Source organism: Callithrix jacchus, chromosome 1, assembly GCF_049354715.1.
Source record: "Callithrix jacchus isolate 240 chromosome 1, calJac240_pri, whole genome shotgun sequence".
Taxonomy (NCBI): Eukaryota; Metazoa; Chordata; class Mammalia; order Primates; family Cebidae; genus Callithrix; species Callithrix jacchus.
Genome location: NC_133502.1, coordinates 109,387,176 through 109,405,417, shown reverse-complemented (window position 1 = coordinate 109,405,417; position 18,242 = coordinate 109,387,176).

The following is an 18,242-nucleotide window of genomic DNA, read 5'->3' as shown; positions in this document are numbered from 1 at the left end:
CGCCAGACTATCCCTCCCCAGCTCCCCCCCACCCCACTGGCCCTCCCCTTTTCCCCCCAATAGACCCCAGTGTTTAGTACTCCCCTCCCTGTGTCCATGTTTTCTCATTTTTCATCACCCACCTATGAGTGAGAATATGCGGTATTTCATTTTCTGTTCTTGTGTCAGTTTGCTGAGAATGATGTTCTCCAGATTCATCCATGTCCCTACAAATGACACGAACTCATCATTTCTGATTGCTGCATAATATTCCATGGTATATATGTGCCATATTTTCCCAATCCAGTCTATCATCGATGGGCATTTGGGTTGGTTCCAGGTTTTTGCTATTGTAAACAGTGCTGCAATGAACATTCGTGTGCATGTGTCCTTATAGTAGAACGATTTATAGTCCTTTGGATATGTACCCAGTAATGGGATTGCTGGGTCAAATGGAATTACTACTTCTAAGGCCTTGAGGAATCACCACACGGTCTTCCACAATGGTTGAACTAATTTACACTCCCACCAACAGTGTAAAAGTGTTCCTTTTTCTCCACATCCTCTCCAGCATCTGTTGTCTCCAGATTTTTTAATGATCACCATTCTAACTGGCGTGAGATGGTATCTCAATGTGGTTTTGATTTGCATCTCTCTAATGACAAGTGAGGATGAGCATTTTTTCATATGATTGTTGGCCTCATATATGTCTTCTTTTGTAAAGTGTCTGTTCATATTCTTTGCCCATTTTTGAATGGGCTTGTTTGTTTTTTCCTGTAAATCTGTTTGAATTCTTTGTAAATTCTTGATATCAGCCCTTTGTCAGATGGGTAAACTGCAAAAATTTTTTCCCATTCTGTTGGTTGCCAATTCACTCTAGTGACTGTTTCTTTTGCCGTGCAGAAGCTGTGGAGTTTCATTAGGTCCCATTTGGCTTTTTTGGCTTTTGTTGCCAATGCTTTTAGTGTTTTGGTCATTAAGTCCTTGCCTACTCCTATGTCCTGGATGGTTTGCCTAGATTTTCTTCTAGGGTTTTTTTTTGGTGCCAGGTCTTATGTTTAAGTCTTTAATCCATCTGGAGTTAATTTTAGTGTAAGGTGTCAGGAAGGGGTCCAGTTTCTGCTTTCTGCACATGGCTAGCCAGTTTTCCCAACACCATTTATTAAACAGGGAATCCTTTCCCCATTGCTTGTTTTTGTCAGGTTTATCAAAGATTGTATGGTTGTAGATATGTTGTGTTGCCTCCAGTGCCTCTGTTTTGTTCCATTGGTCTATATCTCTGATTTGGTACCAGTGCCATGCTGTTTTGATTACTGTAGCCTTGTAGTATAGTTTGAAACCCGGTAGTGTGATGCCTCCTGCTGTGTTCTTTTTGCTTAGAATTGACTTGGCTATGCGGGCTCTCTTTTGGTTCCATATGAAGTTCATGGTGGTTTTTTCCAGTTCTGTGAAGAAAGTCAATGGTAGCTTGATGGGGATAGCGTTGAGTCTGTAAATTACTTTGGGCAATATAGCCATTTTCACGATATTAATTATTCCTAACCATGAACATGGAATGTTTCTCCATCTGTTTGTGTCCTCTCTGATTTCGTTGAGCAGTGGTTTGTGGTTTTCCTTGAAGACATCCCTTACGTTCCTTGTAAGTTGTATTCCTAGGTATTTTATTCTTTTTGTAGCAATTGTGAATGGCAGTTCGTTCTTGATTTGGCTTTCTTTAAGTCTGTTATTGGTGTAGAGGAATGCTTGTGATTTTTGCACATTGATTTTATATCCTGAGACTTTGCTGAAGTTGCTTATCAGTTTCAGGAGTTTTGGGGCTGAGGTGATGGGGTCTTCTAGGTATACTATCATGTCATCTGCAAATAGAGATAATTTGGCTTCCACCTTTCCTATTTGAATGCCCTTTATTTCTTTTTCTTGCCTGATTGCTCTGGCTAGAACTGCCAGTACTATATTAAATAGGAGTGGTGAGAGAGGGCATCCTTGTCTAGTGCCGGATTTCAAAGGGAATGCTTCCAGTTTTTGCCCATTCAGTATGATATTGGCTGTTGGTTTGTTGTAAATAGCTGTTATTACTTTGAGATACGTTCCATCGATACCGAGTTTATTGAGGGTTTTTAGCATATAGGGCTGTTGAATTTTGTCGAATGCCTTCTCTGCGTCAATTGAGATAATCATGTGGTTTTCGTTTTTGGTTCTATTTATGTGGTGAATTACGTTTATAGACTTGCGTATGTTGAACCAGCCTTGCATTCCCGGGATGAATCCTACTTGATCATGATGGATAAGTTTTTTGATTTGCTGTTGCAATCTGCTTGCCAATATTTTATTGAAGATTTTTTCATCTGTGTTCATCATGGATATTGGCCTGAAGTTTTCTTTTCTTGTTGAGTCTCTGCCGGGTTTTGGTATCAGGATGATGTTGGTCTCATAAAATGATTTGGGAAGGATTCCCTCTTTTTGGATTGTTTGGAATAGTTTCAGAAGGTATGGTACCAGCTCCTCTTTGTGTGTCTGGTAGAATTCGGCTGTGAACCCATCTGGACCTGGGCTTTTTTTGTGTGGTAGGCTCTTAATTGCTGCCTCGACTTCTGACCTTGTTATTGCTCTATTCATAGTTTCGGCTTAGATTCTATTTATATGCCACTGTGGAGAAAGCAACAACATGGATACAGAGAACAGATCAGAGCTACATAGCAAAACCCCATCTCTACAAAAAACACAAAAATTAGTCTGGCATGGTGGCATGCACCTGTAGTCCCAGCTACTTGTGGGGCTGAGGCTGGAGGATCACTTGAGCCTGGGAGGTGGAGGTTGCAATGAGCTGAGATTGTGCCACTGCACTGCAGTCTGGGTGACAGAGCAAGAACCTGTCTCAAAGACAAACAAACAGAAACAGAGCTGGGGTTCTGGGAACAGTTGGCTCTAAAGAGGTATGGGAAAATCTTAGGGGCGAGCAATGAAACTTTTCCGTATCATGATTGTAGTGGTGGCAGCACGTAGCTATATGCTTTGTCCAAACTCAAAGAACTCTACATTAAAAAGGGTGAATTTTCCCCAGCAATCTCATTAGTGGGTATATGCCCAAAGGATTACAAATCATTCTATTATAAAGACACATGCACATGTGGCACTGTTTACAATTGAATATTCATTACAGCACTGTTCACAATAGCAAAGACCTAGAACCAACCCAAATGCCCATCAATGATTGACTGGATAAAGAAAATGTGGCACATAGACACCATGGAATACTAAGAAACCATGAAAAAGGATGAGTTCATGTCCTTTGCAGAGACATGGATGAATCTGGAAACCATCATTTCAGCAAACTGACACAAGAAAAGAAAACCAAACACTGCATGTTCTCACTCATAGGCGGGTGTTGAACAATGAGAATACATGGACACTGGGAGGGGAGCATCACGTACTGGGGTCTGTTGAGGGGTGGGGGTGCTAAGAGAGGGACAGCAGAGGGTAGGGAGATTGGGGAGGAATAACATTGGGAGAAGTAGGTAACGGGATTGGAAGCAGCAAACCACCATGACATGTGTATACCTATGTAACAATACTGCAAGATCTGCACATGTACCCCAGAACTTAAAGTATAATTAAGAAAAATAATAAGGGTGAATTTTACTGTATGTAAATGTTTTAAGTTACACAAAAACTTATTTAAAAATGATTACATAAAAGAATTATAGGAAAATGAATGATAAGCTGGCAAGTGTCAAGGGCAGAATTGGAGGACTGGTGGCCCAGGAGGTCTGCCCCAAGAGGTAGCACCTGCGTAGAGGCCTAAATGTGAAGAAGGAGCCAGCATGGGCATATGTGCAAACAGAGCCTCCCAGAAGACAGCAGTGAGGGCAAGGGCCCAGACAAGATGAGCCTATTAACTAGCAGAAAAATAAGTCAGTGCTTAGGCTTTGCTATAAAGCTACAGAAAATAAAAAAGTTCTTTTGATGAACAAAAATCTGGATCATCATTTTGGATCTGAATTTAGACTGTGTATAATCAAATGTACTAAATATAGTGTGTAAATATAAATTTAGGGCTGCCCCCAAAAACTCCAGGGAAAGGCATGGGAGTGCGATTAGGAAAGGGGAAAGGAGAAGGAGAGGACATGAAAACAAAACTTGCTTGCCTATAGCTTTGGATCTGGCTAGAGGTTAATCACTTCCGTGTCATAGAATCACTTTCCCTGTTTTAGGTTTGCTTAGAAGAGAGTAACACGCCAAGCAATAAGTAAAATGAAGGCCTGTGAAGTTTATACTTCCCAGTTCATACTTCATGATCTGTGCATTCTAAACTTTACAAGGGTGTTTCAGTTTATTTAATTTTTTTTCTAACTCTAAAATTTGCATACTAACTTTGTTGAAAAGTCCATTTCTTGGTGCTTCTTAAACTACCCCTTTATAATTTTCTGCATGTGCCTGAAGATTAAATTTCTTTTAATTTTGGGTTTCTCTTTATTACCATTATAGCAAAACAAGCAGCATTACTTTAATTTTAGGAGTATTTTTAAAGAAATTTAACAAAACGCTCCCTCATGTTTATATGTATGCAATATGTATGACTGAGATAAGAGCATGTTAGGAGTGTGTATTGTGTATTTAGAATTTTATCTATTTTTGTAATTTTAATCTATTTTTACAAATATTTTCAAGAAATCAACAGCTAGTTTCTAGCTCAGCAATATGTTAAGAATTCTTTTTGCCTGATTCATGTTATGCAACAATATGATGTCAGGAATGTTCTTGACTGGCAATGGTTGATGAGTCCGTATGTAGTTAAGAGAATAAAGATAGAGCCTTTGTCAGCTCTCTTAGGTTTACAATAAAAATGTACAATGTGAGATCACAGTGAGGCCTCTCCTTATCTTTAAGGCATTTGTTATATGTCACTTGTCAAATGGTCGTGAATGATGATCTTTCTAAAGAGCAGGTTTTCCACTGGCCCAAACAACTCATAAAAATGGATGTCACATCAGCACACCAGTCTAATGAAGCCCACCAGGCAACCAGCTCACTCTGTAGGGAGAACTGGAATAAATAGCAGCTACATATTCTCATCAGTCAGGCAGTCACCCAGAGCTTTCGGCTTTCCACTCTGGTGCTTTTGCTCATTCTGGCCGCTCAGTCTGAAATAGTCTTCCCCTTCTATCCATATGAGCAATCTTACATCACTACAAGGCTCCCTTCCAATCCACCCTCCCAGTATGCTTTGCTGACCCCCTCCACACTCACTAAACGTACCTTTCCCACCTTTGACATGTTCTCTAGTACCTCCCCTTATCTAGTCTCTCTTGCAGCATTTTATCATGCACACATTTTCTCTTCTGTTAGACTCAAGTTCTTTACTGGTTGGATCTGTGTCCAATTCATTTTTTTATTTCCCATGTTGCCTAACAGTATGCCTAATACATTGAAGTTACTCAATAAATGTACATTGATTAAATAAATAAATTGATCCTAAGAGTAACTGGAATTATAGAATCAGACATGAAAATGTTCTAATTGCCTTTCAAGCATGGTAGGCAGAAAATATAAATGCTGGATTGCAGAAATACGTAATGGTTTCTACCTCTGCTCCACCCACACTCAGGGCAGACATGCATAATCTATCCTAGCACTCTTTCCTGCCAAGCCTTGATGAGGCCTTGCCATCCTTCTCACCCCCGTGGTCTCGGAAGCGATTATCAATCTATAAAAGTGGGCATAAGAGATGAAACTTAAGACTTTTAAAGGTTCACAAATTGTTTTTTCTTTTGCTTAATATTGTCTTGGATATGCAGGTTCTTTTTTGGTTCCATATGAAATTTAAGGTGTTTTTTTCCAATTCTGTGAGGAAAGTCAATGGGCGCTTGATAGGGATAGCATTGAATCTATAAACTACTTTGGACAGTATGGCCATTTTCACAATACTGATTCTTCCTAATCATGAGCATGGAATGTTTTTCCATCTGTTTGTGTCCTCTTATTTCCTTGAGCAGTGGAACTTCTTGAACTTGAAGAGTTCCTTCATATCCTTTGTTAGTTGTATTCCTAGGTATTTTATTCTCTTTGTAGCAATTGTGAATAGGAGTTCACTCATGATTTGACTCTCTGTTTGTCTATTACTGGTGTATATGAATGCTTGTGATTTTTGCACATTGATGTTGTATCCTGAGATTTTGCTAAAGTTGCTTATCAGCTTAAGGAGATTTTGGGGTGAGACAATGGGGTCTTCTAAATACACAGTCATGTCATCTGCAAATAGAGACAATTTGGCTTCCTCTTTTCCTAATTAAATATGCTTTATTTCTTTTGCTGCCTGATAGCCCTGGCCAAAACTTCCAATACTATGTTGAATAGGAGTGGTGAGAGAGGGCATCTTGTCTTGTGCCAGTTTTCAAAGGGAATGCTTCCAGGTTTTGTCCATTCAGTATAATATTGGCTGTGGGTTTATCATAAGTAGCTTTTATTATTTTGAGATACATTCCATCAATACCTAGTTTATTGAGAATTTTTAGCATAAAGAGCTGTTGAATTTTGTTGAAGGCCTTCTCTGCATCTATTGACATAATCATGTGGTTTTTGTCATTGGTTCTGTTTATGTGATGAATACGTTTATCGATTTGTGTATGTTCAACCAGCCTTGAATCCCAGGGATGACACCAACTTGATCATGATGGATAAGCTTTTTGATGTGCTGTTGGATTTGGTTTGCCAGTATTTTATTGAGAATTTTTGCATCAATGTTCATCATGGATATTAGCCTGAAATTATGTTTTTTTCTTGCATCTCTGCCAGATTTTGGTATCAGGATGATGTTGGTTTCATAAAATAAGTTAGGGAGGATTCCCTCTTTTTTATTGTCACGCTACCTGACTTCAAAGTATACTACAAGGCCACAGTAATCAAAACAGCATGATACTGGTCCCAAAACAGAGATATAGACCACTGGAACAGAATAGAGGCCTCAGAAATAATGCCACACATGTACAACCATGATTTTTGACAAACCTGACCAAAACAAGCAATGGGGAAAGGATTTCCTATTCAATAAATGGTGTTGGGAAAACTGGCTAGCCATATGCAGAAAGCTGAAAGTGAATCTCTTCCTTACACCTTATAAAAAATTAACTAAAGATGGATTAAAGATTTAAACATTAAACCTAACATCATAAAAAGCCTAGAAGAAAACCTAGGCAATTCCATTCAGAACTTAGGCATGGGCAAGGACTTCATGAATAAAACACCAAAAGCAATGGTAACAAAACCCAAAATAGACAAATGGGATCTAATTAAACTTAAGAGCTTCTGCATAGCAAAAGAAATTATCATTAGAGTGAACCAGCAACCAAAAGAATGGGAAACAATTTTTGCAATCTACCCATGTGACAAAGGGCTAATATCTAGAATCTACAAAGAACTTAAACAAATTTGCAAGAAAAAACCCCATCAAAAAGTGGGTGAAGGCTATGAACAGACATTTTTCAAAAGAAGACATTTATGCAACCAACAAACATATGAAAAAAAGCTCATCTGACCAGGCGAGGTGGCTCACACCTGTAATCCCAGCAGTTGGGAGGCCAAGGTGGGTGGATCATGTGAAGTTAGAGTTCAAGAAAAAAGCTCATCATAACTGGTCATTAGAGAAATGCAAATAAAAACCACATTGAGATACCATCTCACGCCAGTTCAAATGGCAATCATTAAAAAATCAGGAGATAACAGATGCCAGAGAGGATGTGGAGAAATATGAACTCTTTTACACTGTTGATGGGAGTGTAAATTAGTTCAAACATTGTGGAACACAGTGTGGTGATTCCTCAAGGATCTAGAAATATAAATACCATTTGACCCAGGAATCCCATTACTGGGTATATACCCAAAGGACTATAAATCATTCTGTTATAAAGACACATGCACTTGTATATTTATTGTGGCACTGTTCACAATAGCAAAGACTTGGAACCAACCCAAATGCCCATCAGTGATAGACTGGACAAGGAAAATGTGGCACATATACACCATGGAATACTATGCATCCATGAAAAAGGATGAGTTGATGTCCTTTGCAAGGACCTGGGTAAAGCTTGAAACCATCATTCTCAGCAAACTGAAACAAGAACAGAAAACCAAACACCATATATTTTCACTGATAAGTGGGTGTTTAACAATAAAAACACATGGACACAGGGAGGGGAGCATCACACACCAGGGCCTATCGGGGGTGGGGTGATATGGGAGGGCTAGCAGGATGTGGGGTGAGGGGAGGGATAGCATTGGGAGAAATACCTTATGTAGATGGGATGATGGATGCAGCAAACCACCATGGCACATATATACCTATGGTGTATACCTATGTAACAAACCTGCACATTCTTCTGCACATGTACCCCAGAACTTAAAATATATTTTTAAAAAAATCCATGGGTTGTTATTATTTTCCTATCTTTGAACAATCCTGAATATCTGTGAGGTTTATGAATTTGTAATTTTGCTGAAGCAAAAATTTGGTACAGATATATGCCACAAAGTAGGCGTGGGCAAATAACTGACTTTTTATTTGTCATTCAGAGAATGCACCTCCATGCAAGCAACAACTCCCCTGATTTAAAAACTGTTATTCATCATCTTCACCTTAGTTTTGAAAATTTAAGTAAGTGATTAAGTAAATGTTACTATGTAGATGATGTAATATGGGGTTGTGTTTATTCCAGTCAGGAAATTTTGTAACTTTACTAACTATTCCAACCTGTATCTGTAGAATTATTAAGAATGAAAGGAGACTATTTATGAAAGTGTTCATTTATTGCATTTTGTGGGGAAAATTAGGTAACTTTAGTATTTGCAAGTTAGAAAGTGACCTCAAAGCATGTCCTTCATTGAGATGATTAATTTTATGTGTCAACCTGACTGCACTAGGGGTGTCCAGAGTAAACCTTATTTCTGGATGTGTCTACAAGGGTATTTCCAGATGAGATTACCATCTGAATCAGTTGAATTTAATAAAGTAAACCCTCCCCAGTGTGGGTGGGAATAATCCAATCTGTTAAGAGCCTGAAAGAACAAAGAGGTAGAGGAAGAAGGAACTTCTTCCTCCCTGCCTACTTGAACTGGGGCGTGGTCTTCTGCCCTTGGCCTGGGATTTACCCATCAGCTCCCCTGGTTCTCAAGCCTTGGAAGTTGAACTTGAATCACACCACTGGCAGCTTTCCTGGGCCTCCAGCTTCCAGACAGTAGATTGAGAGACTTCTCAGCCTCCATGATTGCGTGAGCCAGTTTATTATAAATCATACACACACACCCTCTGTCTCTGTCTCTGTCTCTCTCTCTGTCTCTCTCTCTCTCTCTCTCTCTCTCTCTCTCTCTCTCTCTCTCTCTCTCTCTCTCTCTCTCTCCCTCTCTCGCTCTCTCACTCTCGCTCTTGCTCTCGCTCTCTCTCTTTCTCTCTCTCTCTCTCTCGCTCTCTCACTCTCGCTCTTGCTCTCGCTCTCTTTTTCTCTCTCTGTTGGTTCTGTTTCTCTAATGAATCCTGACTAATACACTTGTGAATTTCAAGAGTAGGTTTGAACGTATAAGCACACCTTGGAGATCTCAGTCTTTCATGAACCAGTCATAATTAAGATAAAACCAAAAATTTGAAGAATTGTAGCAGGAACTGATGACAACTGATGTGAGGAACTGCTCTGAGGCAGCTCACATCTTGGGGTATGAATGCATAGGAGGATGTGGAAAACACATGGGCAGAGGAATTCCAGGACACATACCAGTAAATTGCCATGGAAGTTAAACTGTGCCTTTGCCAAGAACACAAGACCCCACCTGAAAATACTATAAACAAAGAAATGTATCAGATCATATTGCAAGAAGTCCAGAGGTACAGTGGGCTACAGCATTGATTACTCAGTGGCTCAGCAATTTCATCAAGGACCGAGGTTCTTTCCTTTTTTGGCTCTGCTTCCAGCCCCCATTATAGGCACAGGGTGACCATGAAAGTTCCAGGGGTCACATCCAGACACCATAACTGAGTCATAAAAAGAGACTATTACTTTTGTTGGTAGTCATCAGCAGAACTATGACTATCATTTTTGTTATAAATTTAAATTGTGATAATGACATTTAACACTTCTTATGTGCCGGGCACTGTTCTAAATACTTAATAAATATAACTAATTTTTTTTACCATAAGTTAGTTCATTTAATTTTTGTCTGGACATGAAAATGCAAAGCTTCAATGGACAGAATCATTATGCAAAGCAAAGCTGTGACCCTCTGTTAGGCATCTGGTAAAGAAATGTACTTGGTCAGGCATGGTAGCTCATAGCTATAATCCCAACACTTCGGGAGGCTGAGATGGGATGATCTCTTGAGGACAGGATTTCAGAGAGAGATCCCATCTCTACAGAAAATTTTTAAAAATAGCCAGATGTGGCAACACAAGCCTGTGTTCCCAGTTGCTGGGAAGACTGAGGTGGGAGGATCACTTGAGCCCAGGAGGTAGAGGCTGCAGAAAGCCATTATCATGCCACTGTACTCCAGCCTGGGTGAAAGAGTGAGACCCTGTCTCAAAAAAGAAAAAGTACTTTTATTATTATTTTATAATTTCAACTTTTATTTTTGATTCAGGGATACATGTGCAGATTTGTTACATAAGTATATTGCCTGATGCTGAGGTTTGGGGTACAGATCCCATCACTAAGATAGTGAGCATAATCCCCATAAGTAGTTTTTCAACCCACAGCCCCGTTTTTCCCTCCCTGCTCAATAATATACAGTGTCTGTTGTTACCTTCTTTTTGTTCATGTGTACTCAGTGTTTAGTGCCCACTTATAAGTGAGGACCTAAGGTATCTGGTTTTCTGTTCCTGTATTAATTCTCATAATCCTCCAGCTACATCCATGTTGCTACAAAGGACATGATTTTATTTTTATGGCTGGGTAGTATTCCATGGTGTATTTGTACCATGTTTTCTTTAACCAGTTTCCTGTTCTCCACAGCCTCACCAGCATCTGTTGTTTTTTGAATTTTTAATAATAGTCATTCTGACTGATGTGAGATGGTGTCTCACTGTGGTTTTGACTTACATTTCTCTGGTGATTAGTGATGAGCATTTTTCATATGTTTGTTGAAAACGTATAAGTCATCTTTTTAGAATCACCTACTCATGTCCTTTGCCCATTTTTTAATGAGGTTGTTTGTTTTCTGTTTGTTGATTTGTGTAAGTTTCTTATAGATTCTGGATATTAGACCTTTGTCAGATGCATAGCTTGTGAATATTTTCTCCCATTCTGGAAGTTGTCTGATTATTGATAATTTCTTTTGCTGTGCAGAAGCCCTTCAATTTAATTAGGTCCTAATTTTCACTTTTTGCTTTTGTTGCAATTGCTTTTGGGACTGAGCAAAATAATTTTTGCTGAGGCCAATGCCAAGAAGACTATTTCCTAAGTTTTCTTCTGAGATTTTTATAATTTGAGGTCTCACATTTAAATCTGTAATCCACCTTGAGTTAATTTTGTATATGGTAAAAGGTAAAAGGTAGGGGTCCAGTTTCATTCTTCTACAATGACTAGTCAGTTATCCCAACAACATTTATTGAATAAGAAGTCCTTTCCTCATTACTTGTTATTGTTGATTTGTCAAAGATCAGATGGTTTTAAGTGTCCAGCTTTATTTCTGGGTTCTATTCCATGTGTTTGCTTTTGTGCCAGTACCATGCCGTTTTGGTTACTGCAATCTTATAGTATAGTTTGAAGTAGGGCAGTGTAATGACTCTGGCTTTGTTTTTGGTTAGGATTGCTTTAGCTATTCAGGCTCTTTTTTTGGTTCCATATGAATTTTATAATAGTTTTTTCTAGCTCTATGAAAAAAATGACATTGACAGTTTGACAGGAACAGTGTTGAATCTGTAAACTGCTTTGGGCAATATGGCCATTTAAACAATAGTGATTCTACTAATCTATGAGCAAGGAATGTGTTTTTATTTATTTGTGTTATCTCTGATTTTTTTTCAGCAGTGTTTTATAGTTCTCCTTATAGAGCCCTTTCAACTTCTTGGTGTATGGCTATTATAAATTGGATTGTGTCCTTGATTTGTCTCTCAGCTTGAATGTTATTGATATATAGAAATTCTACTGATTTTTTTGTACATTGATTTTGTATCTTGAAACTGTACTGAAGTCATTTATCAGTTCTACAGGCATCTTGGCAGAGTCCTTAGGGTTTTTTAGGTATAGAATCATAACATCTGTGAAGAGAGATAGTTTGACTACTACCACTTCGATTTGGATGCCTTTTATTTCTTTCTTTTGCCTGGTTGCTCTGGCTAGGACTTCCAGCCCTCTATTGAATAGAAGTGGTGAGAGTGGGCATCCTTGTCTTATTCCAGTTCTCAAGGGGAATGGTTTCATCTTTTTCCCATTCAGTATGATGTTAGCTGTGAGTTTGTCATAGATTGCTCTTAATATTTTGAAATATTTTCCATAAATGCCTAGTCTGTTGAGGTTTTTTATCATGAAGGGATGTTGGATTTTACCAAAAGCTTTTTCTACATCTACTGAGATAATCAGATGGCTTTTGCTTTTAATTCTGTTTATTAGGTGAATGACATTTATTGATTTGCATATGTTGACCTACCCTTGCATCTCAGGAATAAAGCCTACTTGATCATGGTGTATTAATTTTTTAATGTATGACTGGATTCAGTTTGGTCGTACTTAGTTAAGGATTTTTGCATTTATGCTCATCAGAAATATTGGCCTGCAGTTTTCTTATTTTGTTGTATCTCTGCCAGATTTTGGTATCAGGCTGATGCTAGCTGTACAGAACTAAAGAAGTTCTACAAAGTTCAGAAGAAGCCCCTTCTCCATGATTTTTTGGAATAGTTTCAGTATGTTAACAGTTCTTTATTCATCTGGTAGAATTTGGCTGAGAATCCATCTAATCTAGGGCTTTTTTTTTTTCCTTTGGTTGTTAGGTATTTTATTACTGATGCAAGTTCAGAACCTGCTATTGGTCTTTTAAAGTTTTCATTTTCTTCCTGGCTTAATCTTTGGAAGTTGTGTCTTTCCAAGAATTTATCCATTTCCTCTTGATTTTTTAACTTGTGTGCAAGAGTAGTTCATAATAATCTCTGAGGACCTTTGGTATTTCTGTGGGATTAGCTGTAATCTTTGTCATTTCTGATAGTATTTATTTAAATCTTTTTTTCTTTGTTAACCTAGCTATTTTTATTTTTTGAAAGAATAAATAAATCTAATTGATCTTGTTTATTCTTTCTAAAAATCAACTCTTGGTTTCATTAATCTTTTGGTTTGGATCTGCTGTAATTTTAGTTATTTCTTTCCTTCTGTTAGCTTTGGGGTAGGTTTATTCTTTAGTTTCTAGTTCCTCTAGATACATAGTTATATTGTTAACTTGAGATTTTTTAATTTCTTGAAGGTGATTAGCACTATAAACTTTGCTCTTAACACTGCTTTAACTGTATCCCAGACATTTTGTTAAGTTGTATTTCTATCTTCATTCATTTCAACTTTTAAAATTTCTGCTTTGATTTCATCATTTTCCTTGGAGTTATTCAGGAGGAAGTTGTTTACTTTCTATGTATTTGTGTCATTTTGAGAGATTTTGTTGATACTGATTTCTGTTTTATTGTACTGTTGTCCAAGATTGTGCTTGGTATAATTTTGATTTTTTTGAATTTATTGAGACTTTTTTTTTTTTGAGACAGAGTCTCGCTGTGTTGCCAGGCACCAAGCTGGAGTGCAGTGGCACAATCTCAGCTCACTGCAACCTCCGCCTTCCGGGTTCAAGCAATTCTCCTGCCTCAGCCTCCCGAGTAGCTGGCACTACAGGCGCACGCCACCACACCCAGCTAATTTTTATATTTTTAGTAGAGACAGGGTTTCACCATGTTGGCCAGGATGGTCTCAATCTCTTGACCTGGTGATCTGCCCGCCTATTGAGACTTTCTTTATGACTAAGCACATTGCCAATCTTAGAATATGTTCAGTGTGGATGAGAAGAATGTATATTCTGTGACATGTGTCTATTAGGTCCAACTGGTCAAGTACTGAGTTTTAGTCCAGAATTTGTTAGTTTAATGTCTTAATAATCTGTCTAATGCTTCAATGGGGTGTGATAGTTTCTCACTAATATCGTGTGCTGTCTAAGTCTTCTCCTAGGTGAAGAAGAACCTGTATTATGAATTTGGGTGCTCCAATGTTGGGTACACATATACTTAGAATAGGTAAATCTTCTTGTTGAATTGTACCCTTTATCATTATGAATGTTTTTCTTTGTCCTTATTGTTGTTGGTTTAAACTCTGTTTTATCTGTTATGAGAGTAGTGACTCCTGCTTTCCTTATTGGTAATTTGCATGGTAGATCTTTCTCCATCCCTTTACTTTAAGCTGGTGAGTCTCATCACATGTGAGCTGGTCTCTTGAAGACAGCAGAAAATTGAGTCTTGCCTTTTTATCCAGCTTGCCACTCTGTCTTTTAAGTGGGATCATTTAGACCCTTTCATACTGATATGTGAGACTTTGATCCTGTTATTTTTAGCTGGTTGTTTTCTAGACTTGGTTGTGGAGTTTCTTTATGTTGTCTGTGGGTTATGTCCTTAAGTGTGTTTTTGTGGTAGCAGGTGTCATCATTTTGTTCCCATGTTTATCACTCCCTTAAGGGGCTCTTGGAAGGTTGGTCTAATTAGTTATAATGAATTTCTTCAGCATTTGCTTGTGTGAGAATGATTTTATTTGTCCTTTGCTTATGAAGTTTAGTTTGACAGGAAATAAAATTCTTGGTTGAAGTTTCTTTTCTATAAAGATACTGAAAATAGGCCCCCAATCTCTTCTGGCTTGTAGGGTTTCTTTTGAGAGGTCTGCTGCTGCCTGACAAGGTTCCCTTTGTGTGTGACCCGACCCTTCCGTGTAGCTGCCTTTAATATTTTTTCTTTCACGTTGAGCTTGGTGAATCTGATGACTGTGTGCCTTGGGGATGATCATGTTGTATAGTATCTAGTAGGGGACTTCTGTATTTCTCTAATTTGCATGTCAACTTCTCTAGTGAGATTAGGGAAACTTTCAAAGACTGAGTTCTCAAATATATTTTCCAAGTTGCTTACTCTCTCTCCTTCTCTTTAGGAATGCCAGTGAGTTGTAGGTTTGGTCTCTTTACAAAATATTCACTAATTTGATCCTCACAACAACCCCATTAGGTACATATTATCATTAACCCCATCTAACAGATGAGGAAGTGGAGGCAGAAATGTTAAGTGACTGATAATGACACACAGCTAGTATGCCATGGACCCAGGATTATAAACCAAGCAGTTCACTTCAGAGTCTGTGTTTGTACTCTTAACTGTGAAACTCTCTCTACTACAAAAGACCCTTTCCAAAAGTAATCCAGAAATCTGACTTTATATTTCACTGGGCAGATCTGAGTCACAGGCCCACCTCTAAACTAATCACTGACAGGAGGCATGGAATTGTCATGAAAAGCATAACACTGTCAAGATTTGTCACTGAGTTGGATATAGGCTCCTCTTTTTCCAGCGAAGAGACCCTAAAAAAATATAGGAGTAGAGTTCTAGTTTCATAGAAAGGGAACGGACATATGGCAAGGAACCAGCCATACCTGCCTTGAGGAGCTACCTAAAAAATGTCCAGCTTCTCTAACTCCATTTCCTCTGTGTTCATAAGTTCAGACAGCATTCGATAGCATGGTCAGTCATCTGTCCATGTATCTGTGCCTCCTCCAACTTGCTTGCAAGCATCCCAAAGATAGGAAAAAAAATCTCAAAGATCTGCATATTCTTCACAAGGGCTGGCATAGGGCCTCACACATGAAAAATGTTCAAGAAACATTTGTTCTTTGTAATTGAATTTTCATTCTCAACTCTACTTAATTGGAGAGGTCAACAGTTAGCCACACTCAAGGCAGACAGATAATGCATTTTCATATTGATCTTGCAATCAAATGAATTCTGAAAAACTTCCCTTGCCATGCAAAATAGCACGAAATCACATATTAACATAGGTCATGCAAAAGCCCAAACTTATTAAATTGTTAGTGCCTTGCACTCAGCACTCTTGGAGGTAACATTAATGTCACAATTTTATTATGACTTGACATTTCAACTATATTCAAGAGGTATTATATTCAAAGAGACACATTAGAGAGCCATAGACAGAACAGGCTCCATAAAATGCAGGGTTTAGTTAGAAGATATGTAGCCCCAGCTGGGGTAGAATGAGTCAGTCTCCCATTTCCTTGGGCCCAATGTTCCAACCCACAGTGGACAGGTGATTGCAACCTCCAAATACCTGAATGGGGGTTGGCCAAGAGGGCCCACAGAGTTGTCCACTGAACACATTGTGATACTACCAGCCTCCAGCAGAGACTAGCATTGCCCTCCGCCATCCTGTGATGCAGCAGGACACAAGATGGAGCATGAGCCTCCCTGTGCCTGTGCCCAGGAAGGGAAGAACTCCCAACCAATGTGACCTGGTGGCTGTGGCAGTCAAGGGGCAGGAGTAAGGAAGAAGAGGTTAGGTAGGGGATGAGGTTTGGCATGTGGATGAAAATCCATCCCAGAAAGGCAGCAGGGAAGCAGGACAACCATGAGCTGATGCTTTAAGTCCCTGGCTTATGCTCCATTGTCCCATTGTACTTTACTTACAAAACACAAATCCAAAGATATAATTATTAAGGATTTCAGGATGGTGACCATAGAAAATTAAATCCCAAACAGTTCTGAACATGGGACCCTGTTTATTATACTGATCACATGACCTAGCTGTATTCGTATAGTGCCTTGTTTGAATGGAATATTCTCAGTTAAATAAAGCATTAATGAAATTTATGAATGTAATTGGTGAAATTGAATGTTTGGTTTTTCTTATTTTTTAATGTAGCATAGTGGGTTGAATAGTGTTCCCCCCTCCAAAAACAAGAGAAAAAAATGAACATTGATTTGTGGAGGGGATAAATATCATTTTAAGAAATACTACCATTGACTGGATAAAGAAAATGTGGTACATATATGCCATGGAATACTACGTAGACATAAAAAGGAAGGAGATCATGTCCTTTGCAGGGACATGGATAGAGCTGGAAACCATCATCCTCAGCAAACTAATGCAGGAACAGAAAGCCAAATACCACATGTTCTCACTTGTGAGTGGGAGCTAAACAATGAGAACACATGGACACAGGGAGGGGAACAACACACAGTGGGGCCTGTTCAGGGAGGGTGAGAGTCGGGGAGAGCATTGAGGAAAATTGCTAATGCATGCTGTGCTTAATATTTAGGTGATGGGTTGATCGATACAGCAGACCACCATGGCACACGTTTACTTATGTAACAAACCAGTACCTCCTGCACATGTACCCCGGAACTTTAAGAAACAATAATAAAAATTTTTAAAAAGATATGCTATCATTTCTTAAGACCTGATGTTCAATAGATCAGTAGGGTGATTGTATTTATTAATTTATTGTACATTTCAAGATAGCTAAAAGAATAATTCATATGTTCCAAGCGTAAACAAAAGATAAATATTTAAAGTGATGGATATCCCAATTACTGTGATTTGATTAAATGAATATATCAAATTATCGTATGTACATTTAAAATATGTACAACTATTATGTATCAATAAGAAATTTAACAAATAAATAAATTAAAACTCCAAGAAAAGCCACACAAACAAAAAGAAATGCTAACATTCCAAAAGCTTACTGAATGAATAAGCTTATTTAATGAAATGGTGGAAGACATTGTACAAGGGGGGTAATTGCTCACTGCACAAGTGTTCATCCCAGGACTTTATTTAGTCGTTTCTCCCCTCTGTGTACTCTATGTTGACTTTGGACTTACCTGGTAGGTAGGTAATAAGGAGCTATTTAGCACTTTATTTTTGAGACCAAGTCTTGCTCTGTCGCCAGGTCGGAGTAATCCTGGCTCACTGCAATCTCCACCTCCCAATTCAAGCGATTCCCCTGCCTCAACCTCCCAAGTAGCTGGGACTACAGGCACCATGACTGGCTAGTTTTTTGTATTTTAGTAGAGACAGGGTTTCACCATGTTGGCCAAGATGATCTTGATCTCCTGACCTTGTGATCCACCCGCCTCAGCCTCACAAAGTGCTGGGATTACAGGCGTGAGCCAAAGGAAAGAGTGACACATCCAGTTTACGTCATAGATGGATCTCTTTGGTGGCAGGATGAAAGAGAGATTCAAGGAAGTAGAGCTTTTAGGCATGCAAAGC